The sequence below is a fragment of the Colius striatus genome, chromosome 5 (assembly GCF_028858725.1).
Source record: "Colius striatus isolate bColStr4 chromosome 5, bColStr4.1.hap1, whole genome shotgun sequence".
NCBI classification, from domain to species: domain Eukaryota; kingdom Metazoa; phylum Chordata; class Aves; order Coliiformes; family Coliidae; genus Colius; species Colius striatus.
In genome coordinates, this window is record NC_084763.1 from 13,697,669 (window position 1) to 13,715,447 (window position 17,779).

Consider the following 17,779-nt stretch of genomic DNA (forward strand, 5'->3'; position numbering starts at 1 on the left):
TCATATTGCAAAAAATTACTTTCTTAGATAATTTGTTTTTTAATGACTAATCACAGTTGTTCCCCTCCTAAGGGGGTATATTTTCCACTCTGCAGGAAACTGGTATGGAATAAAACAATGTCGATAGACTGAAAAAAATGCATTTAGCTTCAAATCAGGAATTTTGTGGGTTGTTTTTTTTCATATATATGTTATGATTTAGAGGTTTATGCTCAGAAGACAACCATGTGTTTCATATGACTTCTGCTTACAAAAAAAAAAAAGAGAAAATATACTTTGTGGGGAGAATAAACTGGATTATGCTGCAGGGAAAGGACATTTCGCGTTGCAGTGTTCAAGAGAAGCCAGATGGAAATTTAGCTCAGGAACTCTGTCTGAATTTAGGGCATGGATTTACCAGTTGGCTCTGTTCTTGCATTGCACTTAAAGGTACTGTTGTATTCATACTGATTTGAATGGGATTTGTCGTAAAGGTAAAAAGCAAGACTCACTCTCTTTGGCTTTTAATACAAGGTAATGACTTTGCTGGCTTCAGCAGAGTAATTCTGGATGTATGAAGCCAGGTTTGGAACGTACCTCAAAGTGACAGTGTTCAGATGTGTTTTTAATCTGTGTTAAAGGAAAACATTTGGAATAAAATGTACTCTTACCATTCTCTCTGTAAAGGCATTGTGAAATGGCTTGGTGGGGGTAACATTAGTAATGAGGGCCTCTCACCTCCAAATGCTACTCTACTTGTGTGAAGCTTCTTCAGTGTAAATCTAATCACTTTAAAGGAGGTATAACTTGGTACCAGGGAAGACAGAATTGGCTAGTTTACTGTATGTATGTACAAACAACAAGATAGCAGAATTGGCTGATGGATATACAGAGATAAAATTTACTAGATCCTCTGCCCAAGGCTGGCACACAAGAGGAGCAAAATGTCCTCCTTTGCTGCCCTTGATATTCAAATCCATTAGACACACCCTCAAGTGTCTTATTTGTTCTTCTGTATTTATGTTGGCCATTCCTTTCTAACAGGTCATTCTCCTCCACCCAAGACAAGCAGCTAGGCAAGCAAATGGTGCTACATAAATGGTGCTCTGGCATGGGAGTTCCTATAAGGGCAGGATTTTTGCCCTGGGGATGTTTTGTCTTTTTTTTTTCATAATGTAAGGTCTTACTGGAAGAAAGAGCTGTCCCTACAAGGTCTGGATGCCTTGCTAAGACATGAATATTAGTTAGTGGATATAATATCCAGCACTGGTGGGGAAAGGAAGAAGAAAGTAAATAATCATTTTTAACTTAGGCAACAAGCTGCACTCCTCTGACTGTGATTTTCCCTAAATCCCCTTGTTAACTATGATTCAGCATGTGCCATTTGTGCTTTATGGGACCAAGAGTCTCAGGCAGTTTCCTGATGAAGGTAACAACTTTCTCATTAAATGTTAATGGCAAAGTTTTAATTAGTCCCGGAGTTCTGGTAGAAGGTTTAAGTCCTTCTTTCAATAACCAGCAGTTACAGATGCAGTAAGTGTTAATAACCCAATAGGAAGCAAACTAGGCAGGTGTACATTCCATCACCCAGAAAGTGGATTTCATGCAGCTTTCTGATGGATTGTTCACACTTTGAACCAAAAAAAAATGGTTGATTTTTAATATGGAGAGTTGGACTGTTTGCAGCACCTAAAGCTGCATCATGTTTCCCATTTCTCTCAACCTGAGATAAATGTTTCCTGCTATACAATTTGAAGCTAAAAATGTCACCTGGTTTAGGGATGGGGAGAGGAAGAAATTCAAACAGGAGCAGCAACCATTCTCAGACTTTTAGGAACTGTGCTCAGACACCAAAAGAATAAATGACAGAAACTTAGATAGCTTTGTTTCTGACAGGAGCTTTTCAAGCCACAATAGACTTTTATAAAGAAGCAAGTGTATGCATGAAGGTCAGGTGGGAATGAGAAAGGGCTGCATATGTGACTGTGACAACAGAAAGGATCTGGTGGGAACAGCAAAGGGACAAAGTTTTATCAAATGCTGGCTGAAAGGCCAACTAGAGCAACCAGACAGTTGTTTTCCCTATGCAAAAGGACAGCAGCCCCAATGCCCTTCCCTCCTCAGCACCAAGGTTGTAGTTCAGGGGAACCTTCTCGTAAATTAAGCCCAGAAAATGGCAAAGAAAACCCAAGGTGAGGTTTTTGAAAGGTTTCTATATTTTTAAGAGTATAGTAACCTTTAGGGATACTGTATCTTTCGGGCTAGGGAGTTGTCACTTTGTAACATCACTTTCTGACCCTTGTTTTTCTACCCTACTTTAAAAAGTAGGCTGACAGGACAATCTCCAATGTAGCCAGCCAGCTCAGGAGACGACTTCTACATTTTCCTGTTTAGGAAGTAAACTGAAGTTGCACAAAAGAAATGTCAATGTTTTGTCATGGCCAAGAAGCAAGACTGCTTTTGGCAGCAGGCATGGCTTTTGCAGTGATCCACTGCAGTTTTCCAGCCCCAGCAGTGCTGAAACTGAGGGGGTTCTTGAAATGCAGCTCAACATTGTCATGGTGTGGTGCACTAACAAGACCCATTTATTGTATTTTTAGTACAACAAGGAGAGATCTGGCAATATGAGTGTCAGCTACACAGCATTTACCCCCTGGCTTGGTTTAAAACAGTTGTATGACAGGTTGGTAATGATAATTATTTTAGACTCAATTGTAGGCTGATAATAATTATTTTAAACTTAATCATGGGATGGATGCAGGCTTCTGAGGCCAGACTTACCCTATTCAGATTGAAGCTCAATACCTATAGCTTGCTTTTGAGGCAGTTGAGGAAGCAGGGAGTGTTATTTGTCCTGTAAAGCACTCAGCATAACAACCTTTTTTGTGCCTCTCCTCCAAAATGGTGGTTCAAGATCACTATCACTTGATAGCCTCAATCCATAGAAAAAGCTCTCCTGACAGCTCTTATCCAGACTCCACCTACAGTAAAAGAGAAAATGCAAAGGAGTGGGTATGTAGCAGAGGCAGAGGAAGAACATTCAGACATTCCTGGGGATTCAACAGGGTCTCTCAACCTCTTAATCTGAGACAACATCTAATACTGTCATTCCTACTGGCTGTGTTTTCCTTACAACCAATTTACAGTAAAATGAGAAGTTAGCACACGACATTTTGACATGACAGTTATACCATCAAAAACATTAGGGATCTCTTGCAGCTTTGTCTGCCCTTATTCACAGCAACCTTATGAAAATAACCACACATCCTTTTGCATAAACCCATGCCTGCCAGCTGCCTGAAGAGTGCTAGCAGTATTTGTAAGAAGGAGGTAACAGACCATGTATTTCACTCCTACAACTAAATATAATTTTCACAATAGATATTCCTCCTCCTGTACAGCTCATTCTCTGTTGGTAATAATGAATAAATCCACAATAGTTCATGTGCTGGGACTTTTTCTTTACCAATTTATCCGATTTTTATGAACTAGCCTAACTGAACACAGACATCTTAATTCTTCTAATGGCACTTTGTGTTTACCAGTCTCTGCACATGCAGCATTTTCCTCTGCACATTTACCAGGAGGAAGAAAGTAGAGGATCCAGTAGGTTTAAATGATATATTTCAGGCTACAGCCAGGATCTTTAAACCAGTAAGCTCTGTGAGAAGCAAAACAGGAAAACCTGTGATCCTCCAGATTTGAGCCTATTGGAGTCTCCATAGCTGGCTGACTGAGAGCACAGTTCCCTGCAGCCTCTCCCCTACACAGAAGATCCAGACCTACTTTAGTATCCAGCTGCCTGCTTCCACTAAATCCTAGTATTTTAAATATCTCAAAGATCCTATGCCTCTCTGTCAAGTCTAACAAGACAGAGGTTCCCAAATTGTACATCGATGGACACAGTGCTGGGACCTGTTTTAACATCTTTATCAGTGACCTGGATGAGGGGATTGAGTGCATCCTCAGTAAATTTGCTGATGACACCAAGCTGGGTGGGTGTGTAGATCTGCTTGAGGACAGAAAGGCTCTTCAGACAGGCTGGGGCAATGGGCTGAGGCCACTTGTATGAAGTTCAACAAGGCCAAGTGCTGGGTCCTGCACTTGGGCCACAACAACCCTAGGCAAGGCTACAGGCTTGGGGCAGAGTGACTGGAAAGCTGTCCTGCAGAAAAGGACCTGGGGGTGTTAATCAACACCTGCTGAACACAAGCCAGCAGTGTGCACAGGTGGCCAAGAAGGCCAATGGCATCCTGTATCAGAAATAGTGTGACCAGTAGGACCAAAGAGGTGATTGTCCTCCTCTACTCTGAGGACTGGTGAAGCCACGCCTCGAATACTGTGTTCAGTTCTGGGCCCTTCACTACAAGGACACTGAGGTGCTGCAGCATCTCCAGAGATGGGCACTGAAGCTGGTGAAGGGTCTGGAGAACAAGTCTGATGAGAAATAGCTGAAGGAGCTGGGGATGTTTAGCCTAGAGAAGAGGAGGCTGAGAGGAGACATGATTACTCTCTACAACCACCTGAAGGTGATCTCTCCAGTAATGAATTACGAGACACCAGGAAATGGGCTCAAGTTGCACCAGGGAAGGTTTAGATTGGACATTAGGAAGAACTTTTTCATTGAGAGAGTTATAAAGCATTGAAACAGGCTGCCCAGGGAGGTGGTGGAGTCACCATCCCTGGAGATATTCAAAAGATGCTGAGGTGCTGAGAAACATGGTTTAGTTTAGTGACAGGCCTGGCAGCATGAGGTTAGTGGTTGAACTTGATGATCTTAAAGGTGTTTTCCAACCATAATGACTCTATGATTCTCATAACTGAACTGCATACCACAGCATCCCAACAGCAACCTCTTGAGTATTCCCAGCATGCAGGAGTTAATGTTACAGTGTCACCATTAACAGCCCAAACGGAGATGAGACTTTTACCTGTTGTTTGTTCAGTCTTAATTAATAAGATATTTTTCAATTAAAATTCAATGACATCTCTTGAAAACAAGTTTTCCACCTACTCTGTTTCTTCTGGACAAAACAGTCTTCTCAGCTGTATTCCCAGCTGTAGGTTCTGTTTCTCCCAGACTGCTGGCAGCCACAGCTACTTAGAAAGAGGGTTATGTCAAGTGTTAGGATTTTCTACAGTACAAATTACATCACCTTCCCTGAGAAACTTGTCTGAGCAGATCCCTCTTCTTGCTTTCTTCTTGCATAATGTCTTTTGCGTTCCTTCAATATTTTTTGTTCTCTCTGTGGCAGCTCAGTTGCTGGCATTTTAAGGAAAGGTTACATAGCAGAAGAGTCACCAGTGGAACTTTTTTTCTCCCTATCCCATGCTCCTGGAGAGAAAACTGTGTCATGTGGCAGCTTTAGAAAATGGTTTTCCCTCAGAAAACCCACCAGCATTCATCACTGGTTTCAGAACAAGAAAAGTAATTTGAAGCATAAATTACCTTGGCTATTTTATTTCTAATAGTAAGGAAGTAACGAGGAGCAAGAGCTAAGGATAAAACAAAACAAAGGCAGCAAATTATCCTCTGGTACAAGTAGAAGGCCAGATCCTGAAATTTTACCCTTATTCCTAATACTTAGTTGACTGTGCCCCTGATCAAACTGCCCTGTGCCTACGCTTGCTTCTGTACGAGTCCTAGTTCTTATGAAATAGCCTTGGAAGTCATCAGTCTTTCAAAATGTCCTCTAGATAAAATACACCAGTTGAAGTCTGGTCCAGAGACGACTAAAGGTGCTAGGAACCTGCCCAGTTCAGGCCTATAGTCTTCAAAGTGGGCACTGCAAGAACAAAGTATGTTAAATCTGGTGACAAGTTTTGGAATAAGCTGGGAATGAAGCCTAAAAAGATAAACAACCAACCTTAGGTGTATAAACTTGGGTGGCTTAATATACATGCTCACCAGTGTGAACACATGCACACATGTGGGCTGGCACATGAGCCAGCTGCTTGCTGTTTGTTTATGTGGGCTCTTTTACAGCCCCTCGTTGCAGCAAGGCAGTGTGTGCAGTCGACTGGTACAGTCTGTTGTAGGGCATTAGCTCAGAAGCATGATAAGGATGCTTATTTTGACTAGAGCTAAATGTCTGAATGTGAAGTTTGGTATCTTCTATTCAAATGCAGCTCCTAAAGACAGTGGCTGCCATATGACCTTCTTGAGCAGTTTGAGCCTTTCCACACCAATAACGAAGAAGGAAATCTAATTCCCAGTCTTGGACAGGAAACACAGCTATATGAACACTGTAAGCAAGAGCAAGCACATTATGTCCATCTGTTTAAGAACCCACTGAGGCTGAACAAAATCTTTTCATTAGCTGTAGCCTTTATTACACTCCATTTGAACAACCTATTTAGGATTAAGCATTTCTTGAAAAACACACTGCTTTTACTCCCAAAGCATTTTCCATTCCATGGGACTTGATAGTTTAGCAAAATGCTGAACGATCAGTGTCTCGTGTTTAACATGAAGTGTAACTGACGTACCCTGTACCTTGCAATAGTGTTCTCTGGATCTCCGTTTTTAAGTGATCTTTAAAAAAAATCAACAGCAAAAAAACCCACAAGCAAGCTATTTTAAGCAGGCTTAAATTTAGTACAAGAAGGTCCTCACCTTTACTGGAAAACTTTTAAAGGAGCAAAAAAAACCAACCAACCAACCAACAATAATTCAAAAGCACGGTGCTTCAACAGCATAATTGTCTAAAAATTAGCTTAATCACTTTAGGATAAGTAATCTGGACAGATAACTAGAGCAATGGATAATCAGATAGCCAAGCACTGGGTACCCAGTTAATGTATCAGCATGCTCTTGATGGTATATAAACAATACTAAAAGAATAGGAAATTATGAAAGGAGGAGACAATGCTTCACTGACTGCTCAGCTGGGATCGCTGCTTAGGAAGTCCCTAATATGCATCCATAATGAATGCTAGAAGTGGACACAGGCAGAAACTTGCCTGTTACCCAAGTGAGTATGACTAGTGCTGAAAGTTTCTCTTACTAATCTTAGAGTCTGGGCTTCACTTCCAGAAAGGCAAGACTAGTGACTAGTTGGGAGGTTCCGTTTTTGCACTTAATTGCAGAATCAGACACATGGTGCTCTTCCAGGAGCTCTTTGGGTTTTGGTTTCTTCTGAACAGAAAGGAGATCAAAGAGTAACAAAGCTCAAAGCACCTGTTCAAAACTTGGTTTGCTGACCGGCCAGTTGTGTGTTGGATTGGGAATTTCCTTTTCTTTTCTGGGAGGTAGAAAAGAAGTGGTGGGACAGGGGAAACTAGCCTGAAGTAGGATTCTCTTCTTGTTCCATATGACCTGTTCAGGATTTTGTCACTGGCCTCTGCCAGACCAGGAAAGACTTGATGAGAAAACAGTACTTAAAGATCAAATCGAAGGGGACATACTGAACTAGTGGATGCAGTATGTGGTCCCTGGCATGGCCAGAGCCCTCCCACAGTACAGTGTGACCCCCACTGCCTCTTTTTGATAGAAATCACTCACAAGACCATGTGAGGACTTTCCCACTTTTCCTACCCTGGGAGTCTTGGGTGAAGAGGCAGCTGCCTCGTGCCAAACGATTGGGAAATGTTAGGCATGAGGTGTGTCTTCTAAAAGGTCTGAATCAGGATTGCAATGCCCAAGTTAGATGCCTCAAGTAAGGAGGTAGCCCCAATCCAGATTAACCTTTCCCCTTCCTGAAATGCTGAAGTTGTTGATATTCCCACTTGTCTTTGCAGTTGATACGGACTTCTGTTAGAAAGGGATAACACAGTAGCTTAATTGCCTTGTGTAGGGTGGGCTGCTATCACACATAAAACCATCTGGGTTAGAAACAGACTGGATGATGTGGCTTCTACAGAGAAAAGGCAGACTTGGGATAAATGGAGGGGCATGAAATACAATGGGAACTATACTTTGCCCCACCCCATTCTTACATTTTCACTCCTCCTTTTCCTCCCACTCCATCCCTTGTCATCCTGCCCTTGTGCAAAAGTCCGAAATGTCATGAGTTGTGTCACAACTACATATAACTTGTCAAAGATTTGTCTCCTCCCTCTCTGTATGAGCTAATCGTTCCCAATAAGCTTTCTGGGGCGATGAGTCAGTGGCACAAAGAACTGATAGATCAGACGTGGTATTTATCTTCTTCTGCTTTTTTCAGTGTGGCAGTCCCTCCTACGAACAAGCATAGAGGGAAGGGGTAATAAAATGTACTTCAATTGGGAACTCTAGTGTACAAAACCTGCAGCTTCCAGTAAAAGCCTTGTATTTTTAAAAATTCTTCTTTGGTAGCAGGCATTGCTGGATGTTTACTCAGCAACATGCTGTGTTTTAAGTTGCGACATTAATCTTTAAACATTAATTACTAAGGCATGATTGCTTCAAAAATCCACTGCCTGAGGCCAGGGCCTAGGAAGTGGAAAATGTAATTTCAGAAAGAGATGAGAACAAATGCTGAGTCTTTTAATTGCAGGTGACTTTAATTACAAATGACTAACAGTAAAGCAAAAATCGTTTTAATGTATTTGTTGTTCTGAATGTCGAATTCAAAACTTAGCAGTGAGTTGCCCGGGGTTTGGGTTTTTTTCCTCCACTCTTTTTGTCGAAGTCAGAGAAGCTGGTGAATTTTGGATAGGTGTAGTAAGCACACTTCCAAAACTTCAGTTAAAATCATTTATCTAGCAACAGGACAAGGGGTAATGGGATGAGGCTAGAACACAAAAAGTTTCATTTAAACAGAAGAAAAAACTATTTTCCTGTTCAGGTAAGGGAGGCCTGGCACAGGCTGCCCAGGAAGGGTGTGGAGTCTCCTTCTCTGGAGGTTTTCAAAATTCACCTGGATGTGTTCCTGTGTGATCTGATCTAGGTGACCCTGCTTCTGCAAGGGGGTTGGACTAGATGATCTCTAAAGGTCCTTTCCAGCCCCTACCATTCTATGATTCTATGATTTACTAGATTGGAAGAAAGAAAGTAAGAAAAGGTTAAATGATGCAGGCAAAGTCAAGTAATAGTTGTTGGAAAGTTACATTGCTCATTCAGGCTTTCATCTTGGGATAAGGGCTGCACTGATTCTTGGCATCTGTCTCCATCTGCCTCAGTTCTATTGAAATCTACCTGGAATTACAAGCAGTGTAACACCATATAGGGCCTGTTTCATCACGTGTGGCACCACAAGATTAAATACTGCCATGACTCAACACTGCTGTATTGGGTGTCCCAGCCTGAAGCCAACAGAGCCATTGCAACAGCAATGGCATCTTCACCTCCGCCCTTCGAGCCTTGCTACTGGTGGACTGGAGACAGCCCTGCCTGAGCACTTTTGCAGGACATCAGAGGCACTAATTTTCCCACAAGGGTAGAGAACTTGTTCATTCAAGCCACCCATCGCCCCTCTGCACTGGGCATGCCTCGGAGCACAAAACTGATGGGAGATGTAACTCGTGGTCTGGTGGGCCCGAGGCTGGTTTCTTGTGTGACTGCAAGAGAGATCGGAAGGGCAGAGTCTGTGAAGGTCTCAAAGCTGCAGTTATGCACCAAAGCCCAGAGGCCAAAGAGATTCCAAATTGTGGCACTCATCTTTTCTAATGCTGATGTTCACCAAGAACCTCCAGTTTTGCTTCTGGGCGTGCTCAGAAGCAATTCTGACCTCATAGCACTGAACAGCTTGGTGTCTGCCTTCCTGGGATTGAGAAATGGCAAGCTGCTTTGCTAGCAGAAGGGCCTGATCCACAAGGTGTACCAAAAACCTGCCTAACCCATCATGTTTCATCCAGACAGAGAGAAGACAAAAAGATGGTGGTGACGATAGTGCTTGTGTCCTATCTCTTCTCCCCACTTGCTCCTGTCTAACAGTTCTGTACTGAAAACTTTTTTTCCTGTGGCCTGGGAGACGTGGCTTCAACAAGAAGTCAGTTTGTGCACTTCTGTTACATGAGGATTAAAAGACCTTTACCTCATGCCATTTTCTCCAGGGCTCTACTGCAGATCCTTGCAGAAAAAGAGGCTGAGGGGTGATCTCATTAATAATACGTAAAGAGTGGGTGTCAGGAGGATGGAGCCAGGCTGTTCTCAGTGATGGCCAATGATAGGACAAGGGACATTGGGTACAAGCTGGAATAGAAGAGGTTCCAAAGAAACACAAGGAAAAACTTCTTCACTGTGTGGATGAGGGAGCACTGGAACGGGCTGCCCAGAGAGGGTGTGGAGTCTCCTTCTCTGGAGACATTCAAAACCCACCTGGATGAGTTCATGTGTGACCTTCTCTAGGTGGTCCTGCTCTGGCAGGGGAGTTGGACTAGATGATCTTTTGAAGTCCTTTCCAACCCTTAAGATTTTGTGGTTCTGTGAAAGGATAGGGCAAGACACAAACGATGCTATTGCCTAAATTGAAGTAATGGTGAAGCACTTTCCTTGTTGAAGGAAATATATTTCGTGTCTTTCATATCTGTTTGACCTGTCTGGACAAACCCTGGAGCAAACTACACAGTTTACAACATCCACGTTTCTCTTTGGGGATACCAATGGAGTTGTTACAGAACACAGCTCAGGCACTGACAGGTGTCTGACATACTGACCATAGGTAGTATGCACGACCAGGAATTCCATCTCTGGAGCAAAACAGGAGTGTGCCAAGCTACTAGTACAGACACAGCATTTTAAAGCGGTAACTGTTCTACTTTACTAGGATCCACAAAGTTCAGGAGGGGGTATCTCCGCTAAGCTTACTCTACTCAGACAAGGTTCCAAGCAGAGCATCAAAATCAAATGAAGAACAGCGCTGTAAAGCAGCCCTCAGGCAGTGTGTTCAAGTAAGCAATAACATCATCCATTTTCTTACTATTCCTCTCCCTCACACTTTCAAATAACCCAGGTGGGTGCCTCATTTGTATGGTGATGCCAGGAAGCATGCAGGAAAAGAACGTGGCTAGCACTGTCTTCCATCCTCCCCTCCTTTGGCAGCAACCCAGTGCCTCGTCTGAGCTCTGCTTTATCACAGGTATCACTGGGAGACTGAGAGGAGTCTCCTGTGCCTCTGCTCTCTTGAATGTCACTGCTGCCCTACGGAAACTCAGCTGCCACTGCTTTCCTGACTGCTTCTAAGATGATTGTGAAGGACAGAAAATATTAATTAAATTTTAATTAATAAATTGAATACTGTGGGGTTAATTATAGCTATTTACAGGGAGTGTATGGGATTTGGAGGGCCTGCCTTCTGGTGTTTCTGCACAAAGTGTTGCCTCTTCCTTTAAGCTCTAATTAGCTGACTTTTTTTTTTTTTTAATAGTCTCCAAATGATTGCTCAGTAGCTCCCATTTTGTTCCTCACCAGCAGCTCTTCAGCACAGCTGGTACAGAAATGAAGCAGCCCTACTTTTTGCCTCGCAGGGAGCAGGTGATAAAGAATCTTAAAAAAAAAAAAAGGCCCAGCCCCTAAGCCCCTAACATTGTTTAACAAGGAGATTATATAAATAACAAAGGACATGGGCAGAAATAAGAGACAATAACATCTGAGGCTGCTGCAAGGTCAAAAAACTTCCTTCTGTATGCAGCCCTCATGTCCAGCTGCATGTTCTGCCTTCCTGCATATGCATTAGGCCAAGAATCATCAACAGCAGGCAAGCACCTGGGAAAAGCAGGCTGTTCCAGCACAAAGTCAACTGCACAACTCTTATTTCTTATCTACTCCTTGGGTTCAACTTATGTGTTTCCTCCTTAGTGGTAAAACGTTTTTAAAATTCAAATGGACTTAATTATCTGTATTGTTAAGCCAGTTACTTTTAGCCTCTCAGTGTATAGCTATAAAGAACAAGGGTCGTTTCAGGACATTGTTAAACTAAAGGCACACAGCAAACACAGTGTCCAGATATCAGTTTACACCAGACTGCTTTTCAATTTCATGCCACTAGAGGCAAACTAATAACACCTACAGAAGAGAGCTTTGAGAGTCTGGGGGTTATTTTGGATGTTTTCTTGAGTGATCAATATGATCAGCAGAGTAAGTACTGTTTTTCTTCAAGTATCTTGTCCTGCCTTCTAGTGTTTACAACTGAATGTCTGCCACAGAAGGAGCGGAGGGCAGCAGCTGGAGGACAAAGATTGGCATTGGCCCTGCAGCTGGCCTGGTGCCTGCCTTCCCCTTCCCACCACACAGCTGGCACAGAAGCCAGTTTTTGGCTTCTGATGAGGTGAGATGGGGTGAAGAAAAGGGGGGGAGAGGGAAGGATAATTTTTTAAAAAACCAAGAGCATTCATGCTAGTACGGGAAAATGAGGATAGACTGGCCACCACAGAGAGCGGGATATCCCCACAACCCAACACAGAACCCTGTGGTATCTGCGGTTGGAAGATCATTGCCTCAATTAAGAAAGCTATCTTCAATCTCAAGAAAGGCAACTTAGAAGCCAGACTTGCTCTTGCAGAAAAGCCTAACTTGTATGGCTCCTCAAGCATGCTTTTAAGACGTTATCCGTTCCCCTTGCAGTGAAATGCCCAGGGCTGCTGAGCTGAGGGCTCTCTAGCACTGAAGTGTCTCCCTGTCCTGCACTTCACCTGAATGCCTCAGATTACAGGGCCAAAACCCTGCTCCACGTCTGGGTTTCACAGACAAATCTAGGTTTCACAGTTTGGTGGAGATTCCACCAAACCAAGAAGATAAAGCACCATCTCCTACTATTTAGAACTGTGTCACCTGAGAAACGTCTGCGAGCGCATGTGGTAACGCACACACCAATACACACACCTGTACCAACAGCGGCGGTGCCTGCACAGCGCTAGCGTGCTGCACGACACACATCCCTAGAAAAAGGGTTTGTCCCCACTTGAACAGCAAAACTCATTTTGTAACAAGGAGGTAAAAATCCCGCTCCTGAAGGCTTTTGCTACTTCCGAGGCTCAGCTGCCCTTTCAAATCCCAGATCCTATGCACATCTCTGACCACCCGTGGGCTCAGAGGCCTGAGGCAGGCTCGGCTGAGAGCCCTTAAGGAGGGGGAAGCCGCGGCCGGTCGGGCCGTTCCCGGGCTGCCCGCCTGGCTGGGGCGGGGCCGGGGAGGTGCCGGCACGCTCGGGCTGCCGCTGCCACCTTCTGGACACAAGCACATTTATTCTTCTTGTGACGGAAGCCACACTAAAGAAAGTGTCTTAATTTCCCTGACAGCCCTGGTTTTTGTACCATCCCCACTGCCTTTTTTTAATCCGTAACTCGGCAGCCGCAGAGCAGGAGCAAGGCCGAAGATGGTTGTACAGTGTAGTAACTTCAGCAAAGACTGGCCTGCGGAGAGGGGTCTGACTGGTCTTGCTATCTGATTAGTTTTAATGGCCATATGTGAGTGCAGACATCTTGAAGTCTTGCCATTTATGTCAACGGCAGTTGTGTTCTCAACAGGAACTGTGCTCTTTAACATCCAAACCACAAACTGTTGAGCGTGGTTACACCACAGGCATTACTGAGAGCAAGGCTAAGGTTAGAGGGGCCACCTCATCCTGAAATAATCCAAAATCACATCTCCCATGGGCAGCAGCCACGGTTCTATGTCTTACAGCTGCAGAGTGGGACTCAGTCTTCCAGGACACAGCCTCAAAACCGACCTACTGAATAACTGGGGACAATTTTCAGTGCAGAGAAGATGGCTCCGCAGAACAGCTGACAGAACACAATAGGGAGCAGCAGATCAGGAGAAGCTCGGAGGTTAGAAAGAAGTATCTGGATTAGTTAAATGTAAAAAGGATCTAAAAGGAAGGGCTATGGGGACAACGCAGAAGGCAGGTAGCAATCAAAAGTTGCAGAGTGCAGTGCTGCAGGGCTCCTCACTGAAGACTTGTTCTTTTGCTTCAAAATAAAATGGAGCCCAAGAAGTGAAGAGTTTGAAGCTGTCAGATGTATGCAGCAGTTGCAAATGTGCACCTAAAACAAAAGGCCTCAATTTAGTGGCAGGGTTTTTTTAGGCGTTATTGTAACATGAGATGGTGAAAATAGAGGCAATCACAGAATCTCAAGGGTTGGAATGGACCACGAAAGATCATCCAGTCCAACTCTCCTGCCAGAGCAGGACCACCTAGAGTAGGTCACACAGGAACTCGTCCAGGTGGGTTTTGAGTGTCTCCAGAGAAGGAGACTTCACAACCCATCTGGGCAGCACATCCCAGTGCCCCGTCACCCTCATAGTGAAGAAGTTTTTCCTTGTGTTTCTTTGGAACCTCTTATGTTCCAGCTTGTACCTGCTGCCCCTTGTCCTGTCATTGGCCATCACTGAGAACAGCCTGGCTCCATCCTCCTGACACCTGCCCTTTACATATTTGTAAACATTAATGAGGTCACCCCTCAGTCTCCTCCAAGCTGAAGAGCCCCAGCTCCCTCAGCCTTTCATCGTAAGGGAGACATTCCACTTCCTTCATCATCTTGGTGGCCCTGCACTGACACAGAATCAGGCTGAAGGACCCACCAGGAAAACGTACAGCAACGGTAGGGCAATATATTCATTTCAGAAACATGAGATACTTGAAATGGGTTTTGTTACATTTATTTTAAATCTGTCAAGCCTTCCTTTAATATGCACATAGCTTCGTGACAAAACACTAACCCTGTGGTGATTAAAGCCACACTACAGCTTTGATATTGCCGTGTTACTTTTATACAACCCAGTTTCAAATGCTGACCCATCTAGGTTGCCAGTTTTTATAGTTGGATTCCACTTGAGTTTAACTGCTGTGTAGCTGGCCCAAATATATATATACTGTTACTGCTTGTTTGTGCAACAGCTTCACTGGATTTCTTTAATGTAGATTTAACACAAATAGCCATAGGTTATCTTCCATAACAGTGTAATCACAGTAACTGATGGTAACGGTAGTTCACGTCAAGGCATCTAATTCCTCTGGCTGTTAAGTCTCAGTTCTCATAGCTCTCTGGGAAGGACACAGATAACAACCATTTGAAATAAGTTTCAGCAGGATCTGGGATTCTGTGCTCTGCAGAAAGAGATTCATAGATGCATTTCTCTCTAGTGCTGGTACTTGACAATGTTGAATGCTTTATAACAAATGGGGTCAGTGAAGTACTTCCATCTCTTTGGCTACTACACTGAGGAAATAGCAAGATCTCTATTTATAATTTGTATAATTTCCGGTCTGTATTTATTTTAAAAGCATCTTTAGCACACAAGCAGCTGTTTAATGCATTTTGACCCAACAACAGGGTATTTGCATTAGTATTCCCACTAGAACATTTGTTCTTTCATGTCCATGCATTAAGGTCCTGTTTAAAATCTGTCCATGCCCCTAATCTCTCTGGGGAGCTTTCCCTGAATATTCAATGCTAGTCTGTAACAAAAGGGGGGAGGGGGGGGAAGAGACAGAGAACAGTGTTTATACATAAAGTTCAACATCCTTTTCACGTAAAAAACACGCACACAGAAAAGCACCTCAACTACAGAGCCTGGCACTTCCACAGCAAAGGCTTGACAGTGTGTGCAGTTTTTCAAGTTAACCAACTTATAATAAGGACAAAAGGCATCTGAGCTCCAGATGCACTCATTCAGGCAGCCAGGGCCATAAATAAAATTGAAAAGAATCCTCTGACTCTAACATGGGTTTTATGGAGATGTGTTGAAGATCCAGCAGATGGGTTTTGCTGTCTCAGCTTTTTACCTGTGCAACACAGTAAATGCATAAAGCTGCTTACTGGCTTCTTCAGATCAAAACCTTTGCATTTGCTCCCATATGCTCCCATGAAGATATAGCTAATTTAAACAATGACCAAAATCCTACCCCCAAGGAAGCTGATGGCAAAGCTCCCACTGGCTCCAACAGGCTCTGGGTGTTGCTCTACATAAATGCAATTGGCCAAACTTGCCTAATGGCATAACCAATACTGTAATCAAATTTGTATTCTCTCATCTACAGATTTGCCATCCTAATGCTCCCATTAGTGCCGCTCTTGCCCCGTGGTTCTCACAGAAGAGCAAAACCAGAGATGACTGCTGCCGACAAAACTAGGCTCGCTAGCAGCCTCAGCCCGTGCTGACAAACAGCTCTCTTCCATGGAGAGGTGAGAAATCCTCTCCTGAATTAGGACAACAGACCAAAACATTTTGTCATACAATTAATTTTGTTTTGATCAATCCACATGCTGTTCCAACACTGTTCTTGCAAGGCAGAAAACTGGAATCCTGCACTTGAAAGACAGCGTGCCAGAGAGTAGAAATTTCTGATTTTCAGAAAGTTTGCTAGTTGAGAAATGATTTTTTTTCCCCTCACACAGAGACTTCATCATCATGTTCATCATTCAGTCTAGCTTTCATAAACATCTGAGTATTCTTTTTGAAGCCAGTCTGTTTCAAAGCCAGTTAGGGCAGATGGCACAGAAATTTTACAGTCCATTTCATCCCTGATGCCTACAGTTAATGCTGTTAATAATGAGATAAACACACATGGATACATATACAAACATAAATGCATATATAGACATGCCAAGAGAAGAAAATATTTCTGATGTGCTCTGATAAGGGAATGAAATTGGCAAAGGCAGATTCCTGAGCTCAACACATACTAGACCTACCTCCCCAAAATTGTATTTGATTGACATCAGGAAAAAATGTGCACCGTGAACAACCTAGTTTGGTGTTTTTGGAAAATCCATTCCTCTGTGTCTTGCTCAAGTCTTACATCTGCTCACCTGTACTACTTAGTTTGAAAATATAACCACTTGTGTGGCCATTTTCAATTTGGTTTCTGTGGATGGTCACTACTTGCCACACTTGGCTCTGATCTGCAGGTCTCAGATCTTTTAGCGAGAAACACATGTAGCAATTTAAAGGTATGTTTGACTTCTTCCATTTCATAACCAGGAAATATAGTCTCCTCTCAAGCTTCTGGATTTAAAACTGAAAATGCCAGCATTGAGGATGGGGAGTTGACAGGGAAGGGAACACTAAGCCTAGCACTCCCAGCAGGGGCAACTCCAGGGATGGGAGGTAGAACAAGCAATGCAGATAAGAGGCACCAAGGCAGCTGCGTCATTGGGTATGTCCTTCCAGAGCCCACCTTAAGAAGCACCACTTGGCTCAAGCAGCTCTGGGCTCCAGTCATCTTTCTCAGTCCCTTCTCACAGGCTCCCATCCTGCCTGCTCTCAGCATCCCATAACTCACCCCAGCTTCCAGTCAAAGCATTGCTTTGTAATACAGTTTAGGGAAAGACAAGAGGAAGAAGAAGAGAATAAATGCATTTGAGGACCAATGACTCAAACTAACTAGAGAATGCACTTAAAGCAAGTTTGTTTTGCCAATGACATTGCTCTGCTGTTTGCTTTACCCTTTTTAGACTGGGTCATCCCAATTATTTTTCTCCATTTAATGGTGACATAACTAAGTGGCCAGGAGGAAGCTGTCTCACCTATCATAAAAGCACAATATGCAGTAATCATAGAAGGCTACTGTTCAAGACAAAGCCGTGAACCCTGCTTGTAACAGCGTGCTGGGCTGTAATTCTAAAGAATTTCATTTACTAGCAAACTCCTGCTTTTATAAGCTGCAAATCAGGACACAGCTCAAATCAGGACACAGCTCCCTTCAGCACTTGCCTGGCTTAATGAATCATGGGCTCACTAGTGCATTGCCATGAGACTTTGCTTTAGAAATAGAATGGTCTGTTCAACAGCAGAACACCTCAGTTCAGTCTTCTCTTTCCACAACTGCTGCTTAGTCTTAAACCAGAACGAAACTGCTCTGGAATTACACATGCACTTAACATTCTCTTAGTATCTACCAGATTAAGTATAAAAGCATTATAGTGAGTCTAACAT

General features: G+C 43.4%; 1 protein-coding gene across 6 annotated transcripts in view; it reads right to left on the reverse strand.

Moving 5' to 3' along the window:
- Positions 1–17,779, reverse strand: part of LOC104562438 (cytochrome c oxidase assembly factor 1 homolog) — a 53,024-nt gene that overhangs the window by 20,552 nt on the left and 14,693 nt on the right. For 4 of the 6 annotated variants that reach the window (XM_061997367.1, XM_061997361.1, XM_061997363.1 and 1 more), the window contains exon 2: positions 2,761–2,960. The exons of the other annotated variants lie outside the window; for them this stretch is intronic. The gene's annotated coding sequence lies outside the window, so the exon portion shown is untranslated. The remainder of the gene's footprint in view (positions 1–2,760; positions 2,961–17,779) is intronic. 6 annotated transcript variants of the gene reach the window in all.